At 45.5% G+C, this 12354-nt stretch overlaps 2 non-coding genes across 2 annotated transcripts; both read right to left on the reverse strand.

Annotated features, from left to right (window-relative positions):
• Window positions 1-2153: 2153 nt before the first annotated feature.
• On the reverse strand, window positions 2154-2227 carry trnan-auu (transfer RNA asparagine (anticodon AUU)). The gene has a single exon. It is a non-coding gene; the product is annotated as a tRNA-Asn (tRNA).
• A 4085-nt stretch (window positions 2228-6312) lies between these two features.
• On the reverse strand, window positions 6313-6386 carry trnan-guu (transfer RNA asparagine (anticodon GUU)). Its single transcript has one exon. It is a non-coding gene; the product is annotated as a tRNA-Asn (tRNA).
• Window positions 6387-12354: the final 5968 nt, after the last annotated feature.

Below are 12354 nucleotides of genomic sequence, written 5' to 3' on the forward strand. Positions count from 1 at the left end.
AGGGTCAGAAATTATTCCTGAGATTTGAAGAGGTGGTCCCAATGAAAGTGTGGGCATGCAGCTGGTAGCTCATCTGAGAGGTAAAGCATTTACCAAGCTTTCAAGCGGCTACTTCAGCCTCACACATTTGGCATGAGGATAGATGGAAGTGGTGCTGGAGAGTGGTGTTTGCAGCGTGATTTGGACACAATGGATTTAAACTTCTCATTATTTAATTGTGCAAGAGTTTCAAGTATCTAGAATTGGGTGTTGGGCAGATGGAGGCAGTGCGAACCTCAGAGAGAAACTTGAGGACAATGATTTTCACATTTTCACTTTACTTGTTTTATTTCCAGCCAAGTTGACTCTCTCTGTCTGATGGTTGACAGGCTGGGAGATTATGGGTTGGGCCTTGATCGACTGAATGTTTTTTTAGATTAGATTAGATTACTTACAGTGTGGAAAAAGGCCCTTCCGCCCAACAAGTCCACACCGATCCGCCGAAGCGCAACCCACCCATTCCCCTACATTTCCCCCTTTACCTAACACTACGGGCAATTTAGCATGGCCAATTCACCTGGCCTGCACATCTTTGTGACTGTGGGAGGAAACCGGAGGAAACCCACGCAGATACGGGGAGAACGTGCAAACTCCACACAGTCAGTCGCCTGAGTTGGGAATTGAACACGGGTCTCTGGCGCTGTGAGGCAGCAGTGCTAACCACTATGCCACCATACCACCCACCGTGTTCGGGAAGGTGGAAAAGGCCGGGGCGGGGTGATGGTGGGGGGGGGTGGGGATGCGGTTGGGCGGGTGGGATAGTTGGCGGGGGGTGTCAAAGCTTCAATAGAAATCCAGCAGAACTGAGAACAGACAACAGCTAGCTCTGTGGGAACGGGAGACCAACAGAGGACAGATAAATCAGGACCTGGAATCCAAACTGACATCAGACTACCATGTTATCAGTGCTTTGATTTGCATTGCCAACCCTCTACCTTTACCAAAGGTTTGATTTGATTTGAATGTCACGTACCCTCAATATTCAGGGTCTAATCCTTGTCATCCTAAAACCACGTCTCTGTACTGACCCTCTGTACACACTTATTTTCTTCAGTCAATTCGTTCACTTTTCTTACAGTGCAGCAAATATTCAGACACAGTCTTTAGTTTCAATTTTTGTGATCTTTTCAATCCAGCTTTGATTGGTAGTACATTTATTCCCCTTGTCCCTTTGTTCTCTGACATTCACTTTTCACATTACTTCATTGCTCACCTGCCTTGATTTGGATTGCCCTTAATGTCCAGGGATGTGCAGGTTAGATAGGTTAGCCATGGGAAATGCAGAGTTATCGGTTCATAGTAATAGAAGCAGGAGTCGGCTATTTGGCGTGTCGAGCCTGCTCCACCATTCATTCAGATGAAGGCTGATCTATCCATCATCTGGGCTCCTCCTACCTGTATCATTCCATCTACCCTTAATTCCCCTCCATGCAATATCCTATCCAACTGTGTCTTGAATATAATTAATGAAGCTGCCTCATCTGCTCCCTTGGGCAGAGAATTCCACAGTGTCACACGAATTACAGCATGGAAAGAGACCCTTCAGTCCAACTCATCCATGTTGACCAGTTATCCTAAACAGTCTAGTCCCATTTGCTAGCACTTGGCCCATATCCCGCTATACCCTTCCTATTCATGAACCCGTCCAGATGCCTTTTAAGTGTCGTAATTATACTAGCCTCCACGACTTCCTCAAGCAGCTAATTCCATGCCCGCAACATGCTCTGCATGAAAGAGTTGTACATTGACTTCAGTGATTCGAAAGGGTAAAATATCTGCACATGGCGAGTCTAGGTGTTTCATCGCAAAAGATGAAATGAACTTTCAGTTAAAAACAAATCAAGAAATTTCTGGAGGAACGGAGAAGGTCAGGCAACATCTATGGAAAGAGAATCAGACACAGGATTTCAGAATTCCGTTTTCTCCGACAGGTGCTGTCAAACCTGCCGAGCTTCTCTTTTTTGGCTCGGGTTTTCAGCATCCGCAGTCCTTTACGTTAGACAATAATACAATTCAGCAGCTCCTTTGTGGAGAAGGGTTCCGTTTGGATATCATTTCCCTGACCCCATTAAACCGCACACAGCCGCGAAGAAAAGGTGGAGCAGCGAACTAAACGGCCCTGGGTGGGCTCGAACCACCAACCTTTCAATTAATAGCCGAACGCGCGGACCAATTGCGCCACAGAGACAAGCAATGTTTGGGGCAGCGCCATCGCTTAGGGGAGGCTATTAGTAAATTCATAATTCAGCCACCCCGCCTAGAATTACAATTGTCGTCGACCACTTTTACTTTTCCTGAATAATGCCTGGGACATTCATTGTGGAGACACCGGGGACAGTCTGATCCCACCCTCTGCAGACACATCCATGTCACGAGGAATTAGTTTTCTGACTCCGGGACCGTCGCCCTTCGAGCCTTTCAGTGTTTTGCCTGTTCCCGAGTTCCCTCATTGGCTCGGAGGCGAGAAGGGGTTTGAATTCCCGATGTGCACGAACGACAATTATTTCAATGTCTCAGATCAGTTCATGTCCCGAGAACATCAGAGTCAATCTCCCGGCCTCTTCAACAAGGGGACGGTGTCTGGACTGTCTCTGCTCAGTCGGACGGTTCATCTTTCATTCTCATCTAAATCCGCTTCCCAAAGAGTTTCTAAAGGTTCACAAAGCTGGAGACTGGGATTTCTGTTTTGTTTCATGAACATTTTTCCATTTCCTAACTGACAATATTTTGCCAAAATCTCTTCCCAAGTGTACGCCATGCCTAATTTACAGGGATGAAGAATTTCCATTGTGGGGAGACATTCCCAAGGTTGGGAATGTTCGCTTTGGAGCAAAGAAGGTTAACTGGAGATTTCCTGGGGCTGTTGGTAATGATGGGAGAAGACGCGGTGGGAATGGGCAGATTAATGATCAGAAGAACCAATTGCCACTGACCAGAGTCAGTTACCAGAGGACAGGAATTGAAGTTCTTGAATGAAAAGCAGCACTTGCGCCTAATAAACGCAGAGAATACTGCAGAAAACCGACAGGTCGTGCATCATCTGTGGAAAGGTAAACAGAGCTGACGTTTTGAGTCTGGTACGCTGTTTGTTCCGAACTCGAATTTCCTGCATGGCAATCAATTCCCAGACACGAGAAAACGGGACTTTATTGAGACGGGTTTTGTGAAGTTTGAGCGATAATGCAACCAACAGGAAGTCATTTAAAATCGCCGGCGAAGAAAGCATAGCCAGCAGGTTACCACCCTGGGTGGGGGAGCCCCAAAGGATCTCTACGCCAGCACCTTAAGTATTCGGCCACAACTACACGCCCAAAGTTATGATCTAAAATTTCTCATGGAATTGCTCTAACAGGAAAGGTGAGTACTGGACTTGTCCTGTCCGCGCCATAGACCCAACGTATCCTGTTCCCCTGGATTTGATCAGGACAGAGGAGTCTGATGGGAAATCGAATTGAACTACACACATTGATGAGGGACAGAGCGGGTGGGAAGGATCCATTTCCATGCGTCGAGAGATGAATAATCAGGGCCGAAAATAAGGAGCCACTTCAAGAAATTTGGGGTTCATTCAGCAAAGCTAATGTAGAACTGTTCACAGAAAATGGCGATGAAAGTCTCTCGAGTTATTTTGATGAGAAGTGTTCATGATGCTAATACAATCGAAAGGATGAAGGACGATTGGTAAATGTATTTGGTGACAGTTCTGTTCATGCCTTGTGAGCAAAACCTGGATCTGAAGGAATAAAAGGGACATTAACAATATCGATCTGAAATTGGATACGTGACAAGAAACAGAGCCAATATCAACAGTTGGCTTTTGAACTGGAGAAGGTTTCTCGTGAAATTAGCTTAAGGCTTGAGGTATGCAAGGTCAAGATAATTTAGGTAAAACACGGAAATGCTATCCTCATTAGCAGACAGTGAAAGGATTACAAGACGCAAATTAAGCATTTTCGACAAGTGGTACAGGGGACTGGGAAGAAAAGTATTATAAACTGTGAACAACAAAGTTCTGGAGTACAACACTTACATTCAAAGACCGAAAACATCCAGATCCTGATTAATCAGATTGCATTGTGGTGCTTTTCTGCAAAACATCCACTTGCAATATCCGACAAAAGAGTGACAAAACCTATCCCTGTCAGCCCAGGATAGAAAATCCGAAGGGATGAAGGTTTGCTTATTTTCTGAAGATTCACAAAACTAAGACTGGGTTTTGGTGATTGTTTCCTTTCCACTCCCAGGAGCCACAGTGGTTGAGGCGTTGAGTTGGGGAAAGTAAAATGTGCCCGTGAGCAGCGTGTGAGGCTATTTCAGCTTCCGCTGTGACTTGACTCCGATGTTCTGAGGAACATTTATTGACGCGAGACAGTGAAAAGATTCTCATTCCCGCAGATCGGGAATTCAAACCGTATGCCGGCTCCAGGACAATGAGAAAGATTAATTGGGGTGTGTGAAGAAGCTGTGAGCTGCATTTCAAACAGGTAGGTGGATACAGATGCGTCATCCATTGTGCCCTGGCCCTATGCGTATCTAACGTCACCATGCTGCAGAGTTCTGACGGTAACACGGACATGCGCAGCAATGGGAACATTCACAAGGTCAACAACCAAAGATAATCAGCGTCACTGCTTCCCTTCCACAGTCCCAACTTTGTGAAGCGGGGGGAGGCGGCATGTAACACCAAAGGATCTCTACGCCAGCACTTTAAATGGTCGGTCTCAACTACACGCCCAAAGTTGTGGTCAAAAATTTCTCATGGAATTGTTCTCACAGGATAGGTGAGTACTGGGCTTGTCCTGTCCGCGCCATAGCCCCAACGTATCCTGTTCCCCTGGATTTGATCAGGACAGAGGGGGCTGATGGGAGATCGAATTGAACTACACACATTGATGAAGGGATAGAACGGGTGGGAAAGATCCATTTCCATGCGTAGAGAGATGAATAACCAGGGCCGAAAATAAGGACCCACTTCAAGAAATTTGGGGTTCATTCAGCAAAGCTAATGTAGAACTGTTCACAGAAAATTGTGATGAAAGTTGGGGCGGAGGGTTGGAGAAAGTAAAATGTGCTGGTGAGCAGCGTGTGGGGCTATTTCAGCTTCCTCTCATCTGACAACGCTGTGACTTGACTCCGATGTTCTCCGAGATAATTATTGACGCGAGACAGTGAGAAGATTCTCATTTCCGCAGATCGGGAATTCAAACAGTATGTCGGCTTCAGGACAATGAGAAAGATTAATTGGGGTGTGTGAAGAAGCTGTGAGCTGCATTTCAAACAGTTAGGTGGACTCAGATGCGTCATCCATTGCGCCCCGGCCCTTTGCGTATCTTACGCCACCATGCTGCAGAGTTCTGACGTTAACACGGACATGCGCAGCAATGGGAACAGTCACAAGGTCAACAACCAAAGATAATCACCATCACTGATTCCCTTCCACAGTCCCAACTTTGTGAACGAGTACCTTTCACTGACAAAGGAAACACCCTTGTCCTCAGGTGCCTGCTTCATTTCGATCACGATTTCCAGCCCCTCACTGTTCTAGTGTCATTTCCAAACACTTGGCACATAGCGTCAAAAGAAGCTCTGCGGATATCTGCTTGTTCCACCCGAACAGGCAGTGGGTTGCAGATTCCCACCAGTCCCAATGTGAGTGAAATAGTTTTCCCAATCCACTGACTTGAATCTTAAATAAGAAGCCGGGGAGCAAGCTCCCTTTCTTTTCGACGATATTTCTCATTTTGTAGTCGGCAGGGTTCACACCTGCGTGGGGAAACCGCAATGGATTTCAAGTCCATCGCATTAACCACTCGGCCCACGAATACAGAACCACACTGACAGCTTCACTTCCCAGGTCTGTCTGCCTGTGGAGCAGAGAAAGAGTGAATTATCGCAGAGTTTGTTTGAATCCAATCATTTCACAGTGATTCGAAAGGGTTAAATATCTGCACACGGCGAGTCTAGGTGTTTCATCGCAAAAGATGAAATGAACTTTCAGTTAAAAACAAAACTCGAAACTGCAGGAGGAACTGAGAAGGTCAGGCAACATCGGTGGAATGAGAATCAGAGACAACGTTTCAGAATTCCGTTTTCTCCGACAGGTACTGTCGAGTTTCTCTTTTTGTCTCGGCTTCTCAGCATCCGCATTCCCTCACGTCAGACATTAATTCAAACCAGAAACCCCTTTGGGGAAAGGATTTCTGTTTGGGGAACATTTTCCTGACCCCATTAAAAGTTGATGGCTTCAAAGCCAAGGACGGGCAGCAAATACACCGCCCCTGGGTGGGCTCGAACCACCAACCTTTCGGTTAACAGCCGAACGCGCTAACCAATTGCGCGACACAGGCAGGTGCGAGCGTGGGCTGCACCATCGCTTAGGGGAGGCTGTTAGTGAGTTCATAATTCAGCCGGCCCCGCCGAGAATTACAATTGTCGTGTAACAGTTTTACTTTTAGATAATAAAGCCTGGGACATTCATTGTGGAGACACCGGGGACAGTCTGCAGACACATCCATGTCACGAGGAACTAGCTTTGGGCTCCGGGGCCGTCGCCCTTCGAGCCTTTCAGTGTTTTGCCTATTCCCGAGTTCTCTCATTGGCTCGGAGGAGAGAAGGGGTTTGAATTCCTGATGTGCACGAACGACAATTCTTTCAATGTCTCAGATCAGTTCATGTCCCGAGAACATCAGAGTCAACCTCCCGGCCTCTACAACAAAGGGACGTTGTCTGGATTGTCTCTGGACAATCGATAGGATGAATGCAGATTGGTAAATATATTTAGAGACAGTTCTGCTCATGCCCTGTGAGCGAAACGTGGATCTGAAGGAATAAAAGGGACATTAACAACATCGATCTGAAATTGGATACCTGACAAGAAACAGAGCAATCACTAACAGTTTGCTTTTGAACTGGTGAAGGTTTCTCGTGAAATTAGCTTGAGGCTCGAGGTATGCAAGATCAACATAACTTAGGTAAAACACGCAAACACTTTCCTCATTAGCAGACAGTGAAAGGATTACAAAACGCAAATTAAACATTTTCGACAAGTGATACAGGGGACTGGGAAGATAAGTATTATAAACTGTGAACACCAATGTTCTGGAGCACAACACTTACATTCAAAGACCGAAAACATCCAGGTCCTGATTAATCTGATTGCATTGTGGTACTTTTCTGCAAAACCTCCACTTGTAATGTCCTACAAAAGAGTGACAAAGCTCAGGATGGAAAATCTGAAGGGATGAACGTTGGCTTATTTTCTGAAGATTCACAAAGCTAAGACTGGGTTTTGGTGATTGTTTCCTTTCCACTCCCAGGAGCCGCAGTGGGGGAGAAAAACACCATCTGATTCACTCCTGTCCCTTTTTAGTGAAGGAAACTGCCGTTGCAGGAAAGGGTCCACTCAGTCATCCCAGCTGCATGCTTTACCTGGCTGTACCAGGGATCCAGTAACAAACGGACAACTCAGCTGACCAACAAAGAAAGTGGGGTGGGGGGACTGGGTGCACTTTGAGCTGGAGGTGTTTTCTTTTAAAAGCACTTATTGTATGCCTCTTTTCCTGGTGAAATCTGAAGCTGTAACAAAATAAGGTCGTAGTAAAGGTTACCTGAACATACCGCCAGGTTCAGACTCTGCGAGGTCCAACAGGTTTTTGTTTTAAAGCTGCTCATTTCTTTCAGCCTCCAGCACTAATGTCATGTCTCAGAAGGATCAGTGAATGAGTAGCTAATCTTGTTAGAAATTGTATATTTTTCAGGACTACAGGTTCATTGTTTCATTGGCATTGCAAAGTTTACTGGCAACAGTTGGAGGTGTGGGCTGTATTCACTGGAAATAAAGTTTTAAAACCTCACAAACACCAGGGTATCGTCCAACAGGTTTATTTGGAGGCACTAGGTTTCGAAGTGCTGCTCCTTCATCAGGTTGCTGTGGAGTAGGATCACAAGGCACAGAATATAGTGCAAAAAGATTATAGTGTCATGCAACATAAGTGATGAATTGAAGAAACCTAGATTTCTGTTAAATCATTCATCTTTTAAAATGGATTGCAGATTTCGGCTAATTAATCTGTACATTCCAGAACTTCTTTTAAGTCACGTTTTCCAGGAAACTTAATGCTTTATAAAAGGAGATAGCACCTCACGTCATACAACGCATGAAAGCTGTGAGGTTAGAGTCTGTCTGTATCCCAATCTTGAGTCAGAATGGTTCTACTTCCAAATATATAATCCTGCAAATGCAAATTCACTCCAAATGCGTGAGTGCGTGCATGAGAGAGAGAGAGTGTGTGTAAGTGCGTGTGCATGCTGGGTAAAGTGTGTGTGTGATGGAGTATAATCATGTGCGAAGATGTATGCATTGGTGTGAGTGTAGGGACGTATTATTGTGTGTCTGAGAGAGAGCATGTCTACCGGAAAGGCTCTGCACGAGCGTGTGAGTGTGTAAGTGTGAGAGAGAGCATAACAGTGAAGTGGGGTTACCTGTCATGTGACATGAACCCAAGGTCGCGGTTGAGGCCATCCTCCTGGTTTGCCAAATTGACTATTAGCCTTTGCTGGGCCACTAAAAGTGATTAAGCAGTTACACAACACACATGGGAGAGGGCAGGCTGGGACTTGTCTTTCGATTTGCAGAAGGTGGGACGTTCTGGGTGCTGGAAACTAGGGAAAACACACACTGGAGGACCTTTGGCACAGAGAGATGGAGCTGGAAGCCAGGCTGGAGACACGTTGGGTGAATCACTGTGGATACAGGCCGTTTGGCCCACCAAGTCCATACTGACCCTCGGAAGAACATACCCTCACCCCCGACCCACCCGATAACCCCCACAGCTTATCCCTGAATTTCGAACGCCCAATCCATTCTCGCCTGCACATTTTTGGAACATGGGAGGAAAACCAAGCACCCAGAGGAAACCCACGTAGACAGGGAGTGGGGGAGGGGTAGGAAAGGGCAAAATCCACACTGTCACCATGAGGGTGGGTTCAAACCCAGGTCCCTGGCGCTGTAAGGAATTCCCTCTCCAGCACTCGGCAACCGATTGGCTTCTGCCCAATCCTGGTGACACTCCAGTCAGTTTGAGGAAATCAATTTGCTTCCATAGAGTTTCCACGGGGCAGGGGTCGTTGTTACCCGCCAGATTCAACAATCCAATGAAAGGCTCGTCTACAGCGAGAACACTAGTCCACATTTCGCCAAAGAATTAAAGTTCTCTCTGCAATTAGAGCCCTTGAGCACTCCCACGCAGGCTGCGTGTATTCATGGGGATTCTCAATGCATGTTGATATTCGAAATTCCCCAATCCTGGGAAATAAGATTGAGTGCATTCACCCTCTCCATGCCTCTCAGGATCTCTTCACATCTATAAGCCCGCCCCAACACCCCCCCCACCCCGCCCACGAGGCTCTTATGCTCGAAATAAAAACGTCTTAGCTTGTCCAACCTCTCCTTATTACTCAGACCTTGAGTCCTGGTTTCTTGTAAATGTCTTCTGCACTCTTTTCAAGTTTAATAACATCTTTGTTTCGCAAGGTGATCAAAACGAATCACAATACTCCAAGTGTGGCCTCACCAATATCCTGATTAACTGCAACATAACTTGTCAACTTCTATACTCAATGCCCTGACTGATGAAGGCCAGTGAGGCTTAAGCCTTCTTCACTGCCCTGTCTACCTATTTTGTTGGACATATCGGACCTGCTCCAAACTGGATAATCTAACTGATGTGACAGGAAACCGCTTCTTTTCTTGAGAGAAGTCTCCCAGAGAGATGTTGCTGGCTGACTGTCTGAACTACTGAACCTCAGTGCCCTACTGCCCTCAGGAGGGGGGTCCACATATTTGCGTAAAGTGGTGCTCGAAACCTTTATCATCTTTGGGATGGATCTCCATTCATCCAGTGCTATGGAGTCATGTAGGCCAGAAACATACCCTTCAGACCAACCAGTCCATGATCCCCAACTAAACTAATGCCACCTGGCTGCTCCTGGCCTATAACCAGTTTGTTAATAGTTGTGTTTATTTTTTAACTGTAACGATTGGATAAAAAAAATTGCTGATAATTGATTTTAAAGTGTTGGGGATTTATTTTTATCAGTAGAACAGGTTACACCACTTTTCAGGCTAATTTTACCTAATGTAGGGCAACATGTTCCTCTGGGTGTTTCTGTTTGAGATCTTGAATGCTGCTGTGATGTCCTGCTGAATGCAATGGAGTCAATATTAATCCTAGCCTCACTGTGGCTGTGGGTGAATTGCCTTAATTTGGCTCCTGACTCAGAAACTGCGCAGAGAATCAACTGCTGAAACAATGATTTACACTTTATTGTATGTAGCAACTGAAAATAACCCCCCCCCCCCCCCCCCCACCAAGTCACCAAGTTCAACCTCAGTCCCAACTTGGGTATCACCCAATTGATGGCAGAATTTAACTGACTTTCCACCGACAATATCTGTCTCTGGAAGTGTTCAGGGATTCACTGCAGTGTTGTTCTTCCAAGTACTGCTGCTGCATCTTTCTGGGTTTAAATTCTGGTGGAGATTCCTCACTTTGAAATCTGTGGTGTGATGTTTCTTTAGATCCTAACACCATCTCCCCACATTGCTAGAGACCTCCAGTGTGTAGCATACCTTCTTAGCCTTGAGGTTTAGCTGTCTGTTTGAAACAGCCTGTCCTGCAATTAACCTCTTGGTGTCAAGGCCATCCTTCCACAGACAGACTAACTTGTCCTTTTGTCACGAGTTTATTAAAAACTTATCTCATCTGTCCCAGGAAACAGCTTGTTGTTATACATCCTTCTTCCCAGGGATAGTTAACTGGCAGAATTTAGGCCATTCAGCCCATTGAATCTGCTCCACCATTCAATCCTGGCTGATAACTTTCTCATCCCCATTCTCCCCGTAACCCTTGATACTTAAGAATGATTATATGGTGGAGCAGACTCAATGGGCTGAATTGCCTAATTTCTGCTTCTGAGGGCTTATGATTTTGCAGTTTCTCAGTGGCCCTTTTGTTTCTTGGTCCAGAAAGAGTTATTGCTGACCCAGGTAGTTTGGAAAGTTCTGGAGTTTACAGGACCACACCATATTCCTCTCTGCATTGTCCAGGAATAACTATTCCTTCTGAGATATTGGAAATTCCAGAGACACCTTGGTATCCCTGAATAAAATCGGTTTGTCAGAAAATCTCTGCTGCTACTCTGGAACAGAAGGATTATGGGGAGAAAATTCAGAAATCAGATGTGCAAAGAGACGATGGAGTTCTATTCCAGGATTCTCTCAAGGTAAACTTGAAGGTTGAATCACTAGTTGGGGAGGCAAATGCAATGATGGCATTTATTTTGATCAGACTTGAATATAAAGGCAGGGATATACTTCTGAGGCTCTGTAAGGCTCCGGTCAAGCCGCATTTGGAGTATTGAACGCAATTTTGGGTCCCATATATCAGGAAGGATGTACTGGCCCCTTTATTATTAACTATTCAATTCAGCTCATTGAATCAATTCTGCCATTTATTCAGATCACGTTAGCTCTGGTAAAGATCAACTCCACTTTCTTGCTATTTCCACATAATCCTCGATTCCCTCACTAGTTAAACAAAAACTGACAGCCTTGGATGTACTTAACGACCCAAGCTCAACAACCCCCTGTAGTAACATGGTCCACAGATTTACAGTCCCCAGTAAAAATTCCTATCTGTCTTCAACATGCAATCTCTCATTTGCAGGTTATTCCCTCTGGTGCTAGACTCACCCACAAAGGTAAACTTTTCCACATCAAGCCTGTCAAGTCTCCTCAGAAGCGCTTATGTGAAAATAAGGTTACCTCTAAATCTTCTCACTTCTAATAAGTATAGGCCCAACCAATTCACTTCTCTTCATATGATATTCTTTTCATCCTGGTCAAACTTCTCTGGACTGCCACCAAAGTCAGTATATCTTTCCTTGGGTAAAGGACCCACCCAGTGTTCAGTTTTGGCCTGACTGTTGCCTGATAGAGGTTCACTATAACCTCCCGACATTTATACTCTATTTAAAGGTCAACCTCCCATTTGCCTTCCCTATTACTCACTGAATTTGGATGAAGAGATGCATGGGTATGGGCTTCCAAACCCCTCAACAGCTTTCTCCATTTAACATTCAGCACTGTTCGTCCTGGCAAAGTGCACAACCTCATTTCCCCAAATTCTATTCCATTTGCCATTTGCTTAACCTGTCTATATACCTCTGCAGATATTTCATGTCTTCTCACCACCTGCCTTCCTATCAACCATCTTTTCTGCAATCTTGGCAACAGTGCATTCACTTCACTTATCC

Source organism: Hemiscyllium ocellatum (genome assembly GCF_020745735.1).
Source record: "Hemiscyllium ocellatum isolate sHemOce1 chromosome 27 unlocalized genomic scaffold, sHemOce1.pat.X.cur. SUPER_27_unloc_26, whole genome shotgun sequence".
NCBI lineage: Eukaryota > Metazoa > Chordata > Chondrichthyes > Orectolobiformes > Hemiscylliidae > Hemiscyllium > Hemiscyllium ocellatum.